The sequence below is a fragment of the Ambystoma mexicanum genome, chromosome 4q, assembly GCF_040938575.1.
Source record: "Ambystoma mexicanum isolate Mex_15411 chromosome 4q, UKY_AmexF1_1, whole genome shotgun sequence".
Classification (NCBI taxonomy): domain Eukaryota; kingdom Metazoa; phylum Chordata; class Amphibia; order Caudata; family Ambystomatidae; genus Ambystoma; species Ambystoma mexicanum.
In genome coordinates this window covers 1,239,115,530-1,239,130,620 of record NC_090928.1, presented here as the reverse complement: position 1 = coordinate 1,239,130,620, position 15,091 = coordinate 1,239,115,530, and positions in this window count along the sequence as shown.

The following is a 15,091-nucleotide window of genomic DNA, read 5'->3' as shown; positions in this document are numbered from 1 at the left end:
TGCGAAATTGGAAGACTGTTTTGAATCTGAATGTTGAGATGTGGATGGCTGAGATGCAAGATTTGGCAGCTATAGAAAAGTCACTTTACAGAAGAGAAGGAAAAATGAGCTTATTTGAGAAGATCTGGGGTAAATTTCTTCAGCTATGCTAGACTTGCCATTGTACTTGTGTATGTGGGGGTGAGAATGGGTTGTTGTGAATTTTATTGGGGGTTTATCTTGTAATGTATATAGTTGTTTCGTGAACTGTTTTCATATTTTTGGACTTATTGTTTTCTGGGTTCTCCAGATCTCTATGATTTTGCTGTTTTGTACATAAACTGTTAAAATAAAAAGTTTAAAAAAAATAATCTAGAGACCGCTCTTTCATAAGGTTCCATAGCATAATCATAATGCACTCATGTTCCTTTGCTGTGAGCATCTCCCCAACAACTGTGCTAAAGTGGCAGCAAAGCAGGTTCAAAGTTCACACATGGATTCCAGGCCGCTGCTGGTAGACAAAATTCCATCAGGCAAAGGTTGGGTTTTAACTGTCTGCACCTCTGAGTCAACCCATAAGAATTGTGTACCCTAGTAAGCCTGGTGCCACTTTCACCTATACATATTAACCATGTCTGGTTATAAAATGGTGGCTAATGCATACATGCCAACCCTCCCGATTTAGGCGGGAGACTCCTGATTTTGAGGTGAAATATATTGCTATTTTTCACAGTCTCCCGCCTAAAATAACTGTAGCCCCATTGCATTCCTATGGTGAAATATGCATCTCCCGATTTCCCTGTGGAAATCTCCCTCCCACGTGCATCCGAATGTTGCCATGTATACTAATGGGATCAAAAATGTATGCAACATAACTTTGATCTCATACTAGCATTAACTTTGTGAACAGTGTTTCAGTTATGACAGGGCTGGTGTGTGTTAACGGTCTGGCCTCGGTGTCTCCACAACACAACAACCATGTGGAACCATGCCCAGGACGCTACTCCTTTTGGTCCCTCTGGGGAAGGCTGACACCGTCCATCCGAGCACATGAACCCTCCAGGGAGGGAGGGTCCGGTCCCTGTGCAAACTGGTGCTTCAAAGACAGTCCTGTCCTAATTATAATAATTGTTTATTTATAACGCGCTTAATATAACGCGCTTAATACCGAGAGGTTTCTAAGCGCAGACTGGGGGATCAAACCTGTGTTGCTCTGCGTCATCTTGCTTCCAAGGCGAATGCATTGCCCCTGAGCTATTCTCCTGAGATAAGAAAGACACTCTCACACTAGGGTGTGGGGTACTGGAATAATTTTTAAGTATGCAGACATGGGAAGGGGATGGAGTCAGAGACTCTTACAGGAGAGATTTAGGCAAGAGAGGGGTTCCGCCATCTTGGATTCTGCTAGTGTTCCTTTCACGTCACGGCTTTCTCCATTTCCTGCAAACAAAGCACTCTGGGTGTGACATCAGAAGCCAAAGACATTTGTTACAGCAGGCTTGCTTTGAACTAATCTGCTATGGCATTTTGCCTTTATAAGGGGAACGGGGCGGCCCTTGTCCTTCATTGATTCATCTTTGGACTTCAAGACAAGAAGGATTCTTGGACCTGCTGGTGTCATCTGCTCCTATATCGCTCTCTCCCTTTTCTCCTTGTTGTAACTTGATCCTATCTGTTCTTCCAATATTATTATTATTATTTTTTTTAACATTCTTTATTAGAATTTTATAATAGAAATCAAAAATGATAAAATATAACAATAAATAAAACAGGAATCTTGTAATTAATTTCAACTGAAATTTTTGTACAATATTTACAAAAGGTGCAAAGTTCGGAAGGTTTAGAAAAGGATAGTGCGGACAGAAACAAGGAGAGAAAACAATATTCTATGTGTCTTAATCTTTTATTCTGTTCTGTGTTATGCCTTTAATATTTAGCTTACTCAACTGGGTGAAGTGTTCCCTTCCTTCCCCTCTTTCCTCTTGTGTTGCTCTTTTGTTCCTCGCCTTTATTTTTTGGGCACCTATTTCATTTGGATATGTCTATGCTCATTTTGTTCTACTTGCTGATTTGGTTCACAGTATTACACATTCTCTTTCTTTGGTATTTTTATGTGCCAGTACTAACCAGGCTTTATAGGTACAATGGTCTTTAAATGTGTGACCTGGAACATTAAAGGCTATAATAACCCAATTAAGAGGTATATAATTATCTCCCACCTTAAAAAGCTAAATCTATATATCGCTTGCATACAGGAAACCCATCTCTCACAGAAACCATTCAACTCAGATCCTTTTGTGTCAAGGATGTTATTGCAAGTCCAGCTGTTGGGGAAAAATGGAGTGGCCATACTAATTAGTCAGAGGTTATCATATAAAAGCTTGGGTCAAGTTGCTTATTGTCACTGTTATGAGCATTTATGGTCCCACTCTACCCAATCCTGATGTTTGGGATACTACCAAACAGATTATTCTCAAATCAAATTTCTCTAATCTAATTTTATGCAGTGATGTAAACCATGTCTTGGACCCCTTTTTAGATAGAAAATCCAAGTGCTCTTTTAAAAGTTCCAAATCCTATAAAGCCTTTATGCACTGCCTAACAGAAACCAGCCTCATTGACACCTGGACACTTGCTCACCCAGTTTTCTTAGAGTATATGTTCCACTCTCACCCCCACACAACACACTTTCACACCTGGACTATATATTCACTACCAAATCCCTCACTAATACGATCATTGATTCCCTCATTACTAATATCATTATCTCTGACCATGCCCCAGTCATTACCACCTTTGATCTCTCTGATATCGTCTCAAATGCTAACTCTATCCACCAGGAGCCCACACCCTCAAAATGCTAACTCTATCCACCAGGAGCCCACACCCTGATCTGACTCAATTCCGACTCACCACTGGGAAAGCATGACTTAGCTGTCTCAACACCGGCTCGACTGCAGTAAAGCGCCTAGAAGCCTGGCTTTATGCTATTGAGCCCCAACAACAGGAAACCAAAGGTCTTTGAAGATTCTCTGTCCCCCAGGTCGGACTCAAAGGGCCCCAATGACTGTTAAGCCTCTTTTGCCTTTTAAAAGACACATCCTTGAATATTGACAATTGCTGCTGAAATCATTTGCCTGCATCCCTTTCTACACTGAGAGTACCCCTTAATTCTCAAAGACTGCATTCTCTGCGTTTACTTCATAGCGGTGTGTCTTTAATTATTTTAATTATTGCTGTGCTTTTGTTAGTTTTTATTATTAAAGTTCCTATTTTTCTAGAACCTTGCTTGGACATTCTTTTATTATTTTCTACAACCTTTGTTGGACATTCATTTGTTTTTGGGACCACCTTACTATTGTTGTTTGTGTTGTAACTGAATCCACTCACAGCCATCCTGAAGCGTATAGGCGTTACAGGGTGACGGTGCGTGACCCTACATCTCCACCCAAAATAAATGTAGTCCTACCCCATCTCCTCATTCCATCGTCGCGGTCCCCTGACCATGCGGTGTGGCCTTCCTTGTAGGGGCGACTCCTCATTTTCATCTGGACGCTCCACTTCATGGCTGTGCTCATCTCTGCCGGGTTTCTCTTTGTCTTTAGAGTATCCTGACCTGCCTTGTCTCTCTTCATATTCTTCTTCGATCTATTGTCCATTTATCTGCATTGTGGCCCTCCTGCTTTTCTGAAGAAGGAGTTGTTTCTGGTTATGATCCATCTGTCTCTTTCCGCCGTGACCATGGACCCCTTTACGTGGGAGACCTTCAAGGTCTGTGGGTCGAACTGTGACATGTCCTTGTGTACTTGTGTTTGTCGTACTAGTACTTGTTCTCCTACAGTCAGCTCTGCACCTCGTGCTCTTTTCCTTTTGTCCGCATACTCCTTCATCTTCTCTTTTGCTCAATGATCCTTTGCCCTGGCCTCTGCCATTGTCTCGTTCTCTTCCATTTCCTGGCCCCCCCAAGGGAATCCTCATCCTTACAGGATGTCCGAACATGAGTTCTGCCGGGCATGTTCCTGTGGAGTCATGCAGGGTATTGCGGTAGTCCCTTAGGAGTTGGCAAAGCGCCTGTTCAGTAGGCATGTGTGCGATTGTTGCAATGCGACCAGCCCTCTTGATGTTGACCATGAAACGTTCTACTATGCTGTTTGCTTGAGGCCAGAGTGGTGTGACCTTGCCGTGAGGGAACCAAAGGTGGTTGGCAAAGTTGCAAAATGCTTTGCTGGTGGACGGTAGGCCATTGTCAGATTTGACCACGTTTGGCACTCCAAGCGCAGAGAATATGCGGTCTAATGCTGGTATGAGGGCGGGGGTGGCCGTGGAGGGCCCTATTCCCCTGATCTGAGGGGCCCAAAGAAGTCTATTGCTACTTCCTCCCAGATTCCTTTCGGGAGTCTGGACATGTGTAGGGGCTCCAGGTACACTGTGCTCTATAAGCCTAGGCCAATATGGCAGGATTTCAGTGTCTCTTCTATTAGTTTGTCCATGCCGGGGAACCATGTCTTGCTTCTCAGCATGCGTTTTGTGGACGCAATTCCACGGTGGCTTTCATGTGCTATTTCTATTATTCGTTGATGGAGTGTGGCTGGCATCATTATTTGGACCCCTTTTAATAACAGGGATGATGGTGAGATGGAAAGTTCATCTTTTGACCTTGATAGCGTTTTGAATAGTCTTTCATCCAATGCATGATTTCCTCGGATCGCCTTTTCCAATGAGTTCCATCTTCCATTGTTGATGCATGAAGCAACTAGGGCACGGGTGGCATCTTCATCTGTATGTTTCGCAATGTCCTTCATGGGAATAGCGGTGGGATTTCCTGGTGTGTTATGTAATTTATATAGCCATCTGCTCGATCGTTTGAGGTCATCCATCCTGCGAGCGGGTGTCGCGAAAAAGAAATCTGCTAGGGTTTTCATCTTTTCCCCGTTTGTGCATTATGGTAAATTTGTATTCTTATAGGTGTAGCCCCCCATCTTCCAATTATTGGCGGCATTTGTGTTGTCGGTTTGCCGTAGGTTGTTGCAAGTGCTTGATGGTCCGTGATTATTGTCAACGGTTTCCCGAACAAAAATAAATGAAAATACTCTGTTGCTCAGACAACTGCCAGCACCTCCTTTTTGGCCTGTGAATACCTCTGCTCTGTTTCTGTGAGACTCCTGCTGGCATAAGAGACTATTTTCCGTTTTGCATGTTCACTTCCCGAATGTTGTGCAAGGATTGCCCCCTGGCCTACGGGACTGGCGTCCACAGTCAGTTCAGTCTGTAGGTTGGGGTCAAAGTAGGACATGCACAATGCCACGGTCATGTTTGTCCGGATTGCATCAAAACCTGCTTGTTGCATTGGTCCCCACTCAAACTTGGCGTCTTGCTTTGTGAGCACACATAGCAATGCACTTTTGCTAGCAAATTCTGGAAGGTATCGTGTGTAATAACTTGCCAGCCCCAGGAATGATCGTACTTGAGCCACGGTTTCAGGACGCAGCGCCTACATCAGTGCCTTTATTTTGTCAGGGTCGGGTTGGATCCCTTTCTGAGAGAAAATGTGGCCAAAGAATTTTAGGGTGCTTTTGTTGAAGTTGCACTTGTCCTTGTTTAAAGTGAGGTTTGCCTCGCTGAGTACTGGACATACTTTCATCAGCGTGGCGTTGTAAGTTTCTTGTGACTGGCCAAATATGAGAATGCCATCACTGTATTTAATGCAATGAGGTATTTGATGTATGATCTTTCTTATCGCCTCTTGAAAAATGTCAGCCGCTGACGAGATTCCAAAGCTTAAGCGTTTATATCTGAACAACCCTAGGTGTGTGGTGATTCCTCGCTGAGTTCAATCTGGTGATAGCCCTTGTTCAGGCCAAGGCGAGATTAAACTGTTGCTCCATTCAGCAGATGCATCATATCCATGGTGCAGGGTTATTGATGGTGTTCTCGTAAGATTGCTTGATTTGGGGCCCTTGTGTCGACACATAGTCTAATTTGGTCCTCTGCACTCATTTGTGGTACTGTGACGACGGGTGGGACCCACGGTGTGGGCCCCAAGGCAGGCTCTATGTTATCTCGTTCCAACAGCGATAGTAGCTCTTTTTCAACTTGTTGCTGATTGTTGAACGGGATCCCTCGGAAATGTTGCACGATGGGTTTCACAGCGGGGTCAATGTGTGGGTGTATTTTGAGACCCTTCAGTTTTCTTATGCCCGGGAACTGCGCTGCCACCTTGGTTGCTGGGGACATGTATTTGCCTGCCATTAGTTGGTATAGAATGTGGATCAGTCCCATTTGGACCGTCAACTTGAAGCTCAGGATGTTGCAGCTTGCGGCCTCTGTCGCTAGGACATGCACGGTTAATTGATCTTTCTTGTCTTTGTGGCGGCATGATGTTCTGAACGCCCCACGGCACGGAAGGGGTTCTTTGGCTCTGTATGCGTATATTTCTACCTGTGCTTTGCGCAGTCGTGGTTTGCATTTGAGCTTCAGGTATTCCGACTCGGGCATGGCGTTCATGGTGGCTCCAGAGTCTACTAAGAAGTCAAATTCTTGATCTTGCAGTGTTAGGGACAGGGTGGGGCTGTGCTCTGAGGTGGTTGGATTTCCCATAGCGTATGGATACCCTTTCTTTCGTCTGTCGGTGCTAGAGTGGGAATCCGACTCACTGGTGGATGGGGTTGACAAATGTATTCGCCTTCGCCCCTTTCACCTTCCTTCCGGGGACTGCAAGTGTTTGCTTCTGGTGCGTTGTCTTTCCTTATAGTATTTCGTCTCTGATCCTTTCGCTCTGTCGTCCCTTGGGTAACTGGTCAGTGTCTTTTGTCGTTGTATTCCTCGGTTCGTGGAGGTGACTCTCGTTGATTTAGCATTGCAGCACATGATGCGATAGTGGTCCTCGACCCTGCACGCTGAGCCTGTCTGGCCGATGGCGGGGCATGAGCCGTCATGAGGAAGATCGTGTCCACACCGGAAGCACTGGTGCCTTTCTTGCTTGGTGTCGTGTGGCGCGAATGTTTGGGACCCCATCTTGTTAATGCACACCTCTTTGATAGCTGGTGCCGTGATGTGTTTCTTGCTGAGTGTGGATATCTGTAAGTCCAGCGAGCAGACGATGTTCTGGCCAGCACGAGTATATCCGTGAGGGAGTGTGGCACTTAGAGTAGCTTCCTTTTTAGCACTAGCGATTCACACCCTGCGATCACCTGCAATTTTATGGCTTCTTCGTTGTTGTAAAGGTGGAATTCACAGTGCTTTACCCGCGCTCTGAGGCACGTGACAAATTTGTCCATGCTTTCCCCTTAGAGCTGTGTGGTGGTATAAAAAATATGCCTTTCATAGGCAACATTACGGTGCGTTGGGAAGTGTTCCTTCGAAATCTTCTTTAGGTCATCATACTTATGATATCTCGTACCTGTAGCCCAGCCGTCAACTTGAGTAGGCCAACGATACACTTGTCCTTGTGTAGGCCCACTGTGTCGAGGTACGCGTCAAATTCTTTCACCCATCTGGTCCATCGAGGACCCAGACTGACAGTGTCCACTGTGTCAAATGGCATTATTGAGGGTTTAGGGAGTGGCTCTCTCCCTCTTTGGCCCTGTGCGTGGGCTGGCGCCCCAGGATTTTGCTCCTGTTCCGACATGGTCCCTCAGGCGTGGCGTATGTCATGCGTGCCGGGGACACCCTTGTTTTCCTGGTGGGTGAACGCAGCCTTTCAGATTGTATGTCTGTGTGTGTGTGCGTTCAAAGCTCTTTCCTGTGGCTTTGTTTTTCAATGGGGCTTTTGTGTACCCTGCAGGCACTCTGGGGTGTGTAGAGGTTCTTCTGGGCCGCGGCCTGGTGACTGGGTGCTCCCTGCACTCACCGTTGGGCCCACAGGCCTTGCCGGTCACTTTTCCTCCCTTCAGCATGATTGCGCGCTATCCGCGACACACGTGTTGCAGCACGTGTGGTGAAGAGCTCCGTTCCACAGAGCGGATGTTCCTAACTACTCCGTCGCCAGTGGGAGGTTCCTGACTGCTGGAGGGGCGCGCTGGGACAGGGCATCAGCAGCAGGCATATAATAATGACGGGACATGTTGGATGTCAAGCAGGAAATGCTTTATTTGCGCACAATGCACACGCACATAAACTGTGGTCACGTGACAACAAGGCGCACATTGAAATAAAGGTTTGTAATGTGTAATGCCTTGTAAAGGGCGAAGCTCACCAGCAGCCAAAATTGCCTTTTTCACTTGTACAGGTGTATGGCCCATATACAAGTGAAATCCCCCCATGTTTGTTTGTTTGTTTATTTGTATAGCGCGCAAAACCCTGAGGTATCTAGGCGCTGAAACTTGTAACACAGTATTCACTTAAACTGATTGCTTAAAGGTATATAAACAATAGATTGGATTGCATAGTGAAGCCATTTACTTCAACAACAGACCACCAGTTGATGGATGTGAGTCATGTTTATTGTTGGGGTGAGTTTGCAGTTAGTATCTATTCATGTAGCAAAGAAGCCTGGCTGCACCAAAGGACGTTATAATCCAGGAGAAAGTTTTTAGGGAGTCTGTTGGCCCATGTTAAGTGTGAGATGATCAGACAGTCCTGGCTTTCCCTCCCCCTCCTCCATCGCTTTGCATTCTGGTACTTGTAGTCCCACATGTTTGGTGGGAAAATAAAACTGCAAGAATAGAAAATGATATGGGATACAATGCATCTTCACCTTTACCGTGAAGAACGTTGGAGCTTTGTTTCTGTATATGTTTTTAAAATGTGTGTTGCTATGCAATGCTTCCAGTTAGTCCTTAATTCCTCTTGCGTCAGAGGACTGGGTTATTTGGGACTGGCTGGATGGAAGACCAGAGAACATGTTACCAGAGAACATGTTTAGATCCAGTTAAAAGGAGGCAATTTGACCCCTAAGGTACATATACCTGTCCCCCACATTTGCTCCTTTGCAGTAGGCACCTCTTTCCTTTGCAAACAAGCCATGTCATTTTGGAGATGGTAAACCGGTTCTGATTTTTTAATGTTTGCTTTGCATCATAGGACTTGTAGTTCTGCTTTCATAATGGAAAAACAAAAATATGCCTCCCGGAATGCAAAGGTAGAAATTGGAGCAGGAAGAGCAGCGTGCGAATGACACCAGACATGTTGGCACGTATGTTGTTAATGTGACTTTTGGATTGGTCAAAGATTGCGTCTGAATCCCCCAACAGAGAAAATCAAGAAGTTGGCCCCATTGCCTTAACTACAATTTCAGCTCGGCCAGAAAATTATTTAGACAACATTGTGAGCGTCATTTTGTACAAAGCGCTAATTGCACGCAGGTGGTGTGCTGTTGTTTTGCCGAAATAAAATACTTTGTACTTTACTTCAACAAAACTAATGTGTGGGCAAGTAAATAGATATGTTTATTCTGGTCTAGGGTGCAAAGGTAGGTTGGGAACTGAATTGGAGGGGGATAGGACGGCATAGGGGACCCCCCACTTAACAGAAAAGGGAAACATGAAGAGGCCCACCAACGTTGGAACGTATCTGCTGTTGAGCCCCCTTAGTGCTATTTACACACTTTACAAAACAGTGGGTAAAAGAGTAAAAACAGCAAAATTGCTCTCACTCTTTCTCTTTAATGTCCAATTTGTAACATGTAAATTCCGCCTGCAAGTACAGCTTTGCAGGCTACTTTTACAATGGATTCCTATGGAACCCGCCCGCTTTTAGCAGGTGCAAAAGCAGGCGGATTCCATTCCTTTAACGCCTGTAATCCCGTGCAGGTGTAAACACATCTGCCCTTTGCAGTCGAAGGAGGAAGACATGGCGGAAAAGTGAATTCCATGTTGTGCTCCTCAGCCTTCAAATGTCAGCAAAATGCCCTGTAATGTAAAAGTAAAATGTAATCCTTGCTTTGCTGCTGCTGCATGGCTTTTAAAGTAAGCCGCGGTGCGTTGGAGCGTTGACTGATTTATGGCACCCGTGGCAAACCACGTCCCCTAAAAGTGTTGGGATCACCCAAGTGGTGTATTTAAGCATGCGCGACACAAACACATGCCTTCTATCCCATGTGTGCCCCGTCTCCTTGGCCATGGCAGATGCAGGCTCTGGCCTAGACCTGAGGCGTTCTTCCTGCCACACTCTGCTTTCTGTCCTCTTTTCCATCACCAAAGTCACCGGAGGCGCTCGTGCTACTCTTGTGTTTGCCTCTTAAGGGCCTGGGGTAAGCTCTGCTAGGGTTGAAGTTGGCTACCAAAGCGTCTACTGACAACTCTATTTAACACCCCCTGCCCTCCAGGAGAAGAGGACATAAGCCAACTCAATGGTAGTCATGTTATCAGCTTCAGAGGCTTGCAAAGTTCATGACGCGTGGCTTGCACTCCGATCTCTGCATGCAGGTGCATCAACAAACCGAGGTACTTTCCAAATTATATTCAAATGATCTAATCTGTGGGTTTGCCTCTCCAAGAATATTGAAGAAAATAGGGGTTGACACAGGTGAAATGTAATTCTGGATTTGAAAGCAGAGGAACACCAGGACCGTCCTGGTGTTCCTCTGCTTTCGGAAAGCCTGTAAATTAATCATAACCACTGCCATTGCTTTGTATACACCTCCATGCCATCGTTCCTAAGCCTGTTTGCACAATTGTCAAAAGGGGATGAGCCAATTGCAGCTCAGCTTTGATCCTGCCACTAATGGGAGCAATCCACTCCAAGCTGCTAGGCTTCCCCCCCCTCTGCATAGGAGCACAAGCAGCCGAGAAATGTTTCAGGCTTGTGAACTAGCAGCTTGGGCTATATTGCTCCAAGTGGTGGCGGTGCCAGGACTGATTTGCACATGATGCAATGGAAGATTGCGTACAGCAATGCCAGAGGTTATGACTAATTCATACCTTTTGGTTTCTCCCTGAGGGAGAGAGGGAATGCCCAGGCATGGGCCCCTTGCTCGCTGCGCCTGAGGAGTCGAGCTGCACCACACTGATGATGCCTGCATAGACTGACACATGCCTGCAGTTATTTGTGTTCCTGTTTAGAGGGGGCGTGGCCTAGTAGTTTGGGCCAGACTCCGACAATTGGTGGCAGGGCCAAGACTGATTTGCATAAGGCTCATCTCTTTTGGGCAGACTCCGACCATTGGTGGCAGGGCCAAGACTGATTTGCATAAGGCTGGTCTCTTTCTGCAATGGCCTATAAAGGTAATGAGGCAGCCCATTGCAGCATTGAACTTGTAAGCTCCCGCATCCCCACTGCGTAGCGATGTAACGCAGACCAAGATGTATTCCATAACGCGACTTAAAACTTCAACCAGCTACATTGCGGTAATGAGGCATCCAAAAAACACACCGCCAGAATATCTCTGGGAGCGAGACAGAAGAGAGCGGCGCTGCAAAGAGGATTGCTCGTCTCATTCTGGATATAGAGTCGATCACGTTGGAATTGTCCATGTGTCTATAGTCACTCTTGAAGACTTTGGCGCACCTTCCGGTCACTGGGAAGTTGGTATCTAGACTATAAATGCAGGATCCTTTAGATCTTGGCTCTCTTCTGGTTCGCAATCTGCGAGGAGGGTGGAGGAGTGACAGAAACACACTTTCCATCAGAAACTGCACTTGGACTGGCAGAGCACTGTCCTTTTGCCTCTTGATTCTTTTTGGGCTTAACAGTGGTTGGGGAGTTATAGAACCACAACTCCCATCAGGCTGTGCACCTACACTGGCGGTGCACCACATTTATTTTTTTTTATTTATTTGCATTTGTTAAGCGCACTTGCAGCCCATGAGGCATCGAGGCGCTGTTACAGAGGAAACACAGATTTAAGATTACATTCGGAGGCTCTTAGTTACAAGTTAGCAGGCATAAAGGCAGAAACAGGTTAAAGTCACACAAAGAGTCTGGTTTTGATAGCCTTACGAAAGGCAAGGTGGGACTCGATGAGTCTGAGGTGAGGTGGCAGGGCGTTCCAGTGCGTGGCTGCAAGGGTGGGGAAACTGGAGCTACCAGCACGCACTTTCCGAGAGGTAGGCCTGACAATGGTGTTGGCGTAGAAAGATCTAAGCGGTCTTGTGGCGGAGGGCCTGGTGATTCTGTTCGTCAGGTAGGGGGGGGCAAGCTCGTGAATGCATTTGTGGGTGATGGCAAGAGTTTTAAAGACAATTCTTTCTTTAACAGGGAGCCAATGCACTTGCCTTCTGATTTCGGAGATGTGGTCTCTCCTTGCGGTGCCGGTGGCTGCCCTTAGAGCATTGTTCTGGGCTAGCTGAAGTTTGGCGATGTTTTTGTTGGAGGTCCCGACGAGAAGGGCATTACAGTAGTCAAGTCTTGACCCGATGATGGCCCTGGCAATCGTGAGGCTGCTTTGACGGGCCAGGAAGGGCCTTGTTGCGTTGATGACTTTGGTGTAGTAGGCTGAGGAGGCGGCGATGGCATTGACCTGTCTGTCCATCGAGAGGTCGGAGTCAAGGTAGACTCCGAGTGTCTTGACATGGTTAGAGACTTTAATTGGAATATTATCAATGGTGAAGGAGGCGTACTGTTCTCCAAGATTGCCGAGGGTGAAAGGTGAGCCAATAAGGAGGAGTTCGGTTTTTTCACCATTGAGGCAAAGCCAATTCTCCGCCATCCAGGATTGGATGGTAGAGTAGATAGAGGAGAGGGTGTTGGAGTCCGCTAGGTAGTCGCCCGTGAGTGGGATGAGTACCTGCGTATCGTCCGCATAGTTGGTATATGAGATACCCAGGGAGTCCAAGATGCTAAACAGTGGCCTCGTGAAGAGGTTGTAGAGAGTAGGTGCGATACAGGAACCCTGGGGGACACCGCAGGTGAGGAGGCTGGGGGTGGCAGCAGCAACTTCAGAAAAGACTTTCATGGCCCTATCTTTGAGAAAGGAGGTGATCCATTGGCAGGCTTTAGGGGAGAAGTTGGCTTGTGTGGCTAGGTGGTGACACAGGGTATTGTGGTCGACAAGATCGAACGCTGCAGAGAGGTCAAGGAGCAGTAGAAGGGCAGGTTTGCCTGCGTCTCTGAGATCGTCCATTTGGTTTTTCAGGTCTAGGAGGGCCGTTTCAGTGCCATGGCGAGGGCGGAACCCAGATTGCCTTAGACCGAGGAGGCGGTTGTCCTCTAGGAACTTCTGGACTTGCAGGTAAGCTGCTTTGTCCAAGATTTTGAGCAGGAACGGTACAGTCGTAATGGGCCTGTAGTTCCCCGGGACGGTTGGGTCGAGAGAGGGTTTCTTGAGAAGTGGGCGGACCCAAGCTTCCTTAAGTCCTGATGGGACATGGCCTGATTGGAAGGATGAGTTGATAAAGGCCGTGAGGAAGGGGGCTAGGCTAGGTGCGGAATCCTTGATGAGGCTGGCGGGGCATGCATCCCCTTTGCAATTGGAAGGTTTAATGGAGTTGAGCAGGGTAATGACCTCTTGCTCTGTGATATCTTTAAATTTGAACAACGGGGAGGACGTGGTCTTGGTGGGTGGCTTAGCATGCATGTTCGCTATAATGTCGGAGAGGGCTTTTTGGTGGCCACAAATTTTACTTTGGAGAGTGTTAAGCTTCTCAAGCATGGCAGATTGAATGCTGTTACACCATTTGTCATCTTTGATGATAGAGGAGGGGGGGGGGGCAGATGGTTTTTCGAGTTCCCTGAAGATGGTGAATAGTTCCTTGGAGCCTGATTTAGCGTCAGCGATCCTGGTGTTAAAGGAGGCAGCCTTTGTTCGAGTGATGTTGGTCTTATATAATTTGGAGATGGCTTTGAATTTCTGTTTAGTGGCTTCAGACGGGTTTGCTTTCCATGTGGAAAGAGCAACCCTCTTCTGCGCACGTTGATCAAGGAGTTCTTTGGAGAACCAGGAGTTGGCATGTTTGGCTTTTTTGGCTTTTTTGAGAGTTAGGGGGGCAATGGCATCCACAACTGATGTGATGATATCCTTAAAGGTGTTAGCTAAGGTATCGGGGTTGTTCGAAGAGGGGGTTTGAAGGGCTGGGTTAAGGAGGTAGGGTGCAAGGTTTTCAGCTGTGAGAAGGCGTGAACTTCTGGAGTACGTGTCGGGGCAGGGTGGTGGCGGGGAGAAAGCAGCTTTGTTAGTTCCGAGGTTGAATTGGATGTAGTGGTGGTCGGACCAAGGAATAGGGTTGTTGTCCTTGATGAGAAGGGTGCAGTTGTGATGGCTGACCCAGTCAAGGGTGCGTCCTTTGATGTGTGTGGGCTGGGAGATGGAGTGCGTGAAGCCTAGGTTGGAGAGTGCCTTCTTGAGGAGTTTTGCAGGGGAGTCCTTGGGGTCGTTCAACCCTAGGTTAAGGTCACCGAGGAGTAGGACCTCTGAGGTCTTTTTGATGTTATGAGAGAGTGCAGAGATGAGTGTGTCGTGGAAGTCGGTGCACGGTCCTGGGGGTCTGTAGACAATGTGCATGGATATGGTGCAGTTAGCTGATACGTTGATTTTTAGAGGGAGGTAGTCGCTATTGCTGTCAAGGATGCCTTCTACTTCTCTGATGGAGAGGGTGTCTTTGGCGATGAGGGCAACGCCTCCACCTCTCTGAGAGGTGCGGTCTTTCCTGTAGATGGAGTAACCAGGTGGGATGGCCAATGATAAGCCTGGCCCGAACTTTCATTGAGCCAGGTTTCAGTGAGGATGAGGAGGTCTAGTTCGTCTTTTATGAGCAGGTCATTGATGTCGAGGGCGTGGGCTGGTACAGAACGGGCATTGAGCAGGGCGCACATGAGCGTGCGGCTGGGGGGAGGCAGGGGGAGTGGGAGGCTGGTAGCTGAAGGAAGATCAGAGGAACTAGGTGGGGTGGTCACGGGGGTGTCAGCGGTAAGATTAGGGGGCAGAAAGGTGTCATTGGGCCGCAAACAATCAAGGGGGGCGCCAGCAGTAGGACCAGCATACATATGACCATCATTGGGCAGCACACAGTCAATGGAGGCACCAGCAGTGGGACCAGAAAACATATGAACATCATTGGGCAGCACACAGTCAATGGAGGCACCAGCAGTGGGACCAGAAAACATATGAACATCATTGGGCAGCACACAATCAATGGAGGCACCAGCAGTGGGACCAGCAAACATATGACCATCATTGGGCAGCACACAGTCAATGGAGGCACCAGCAGTGGGACCAGAAAACATATGAACATCATTG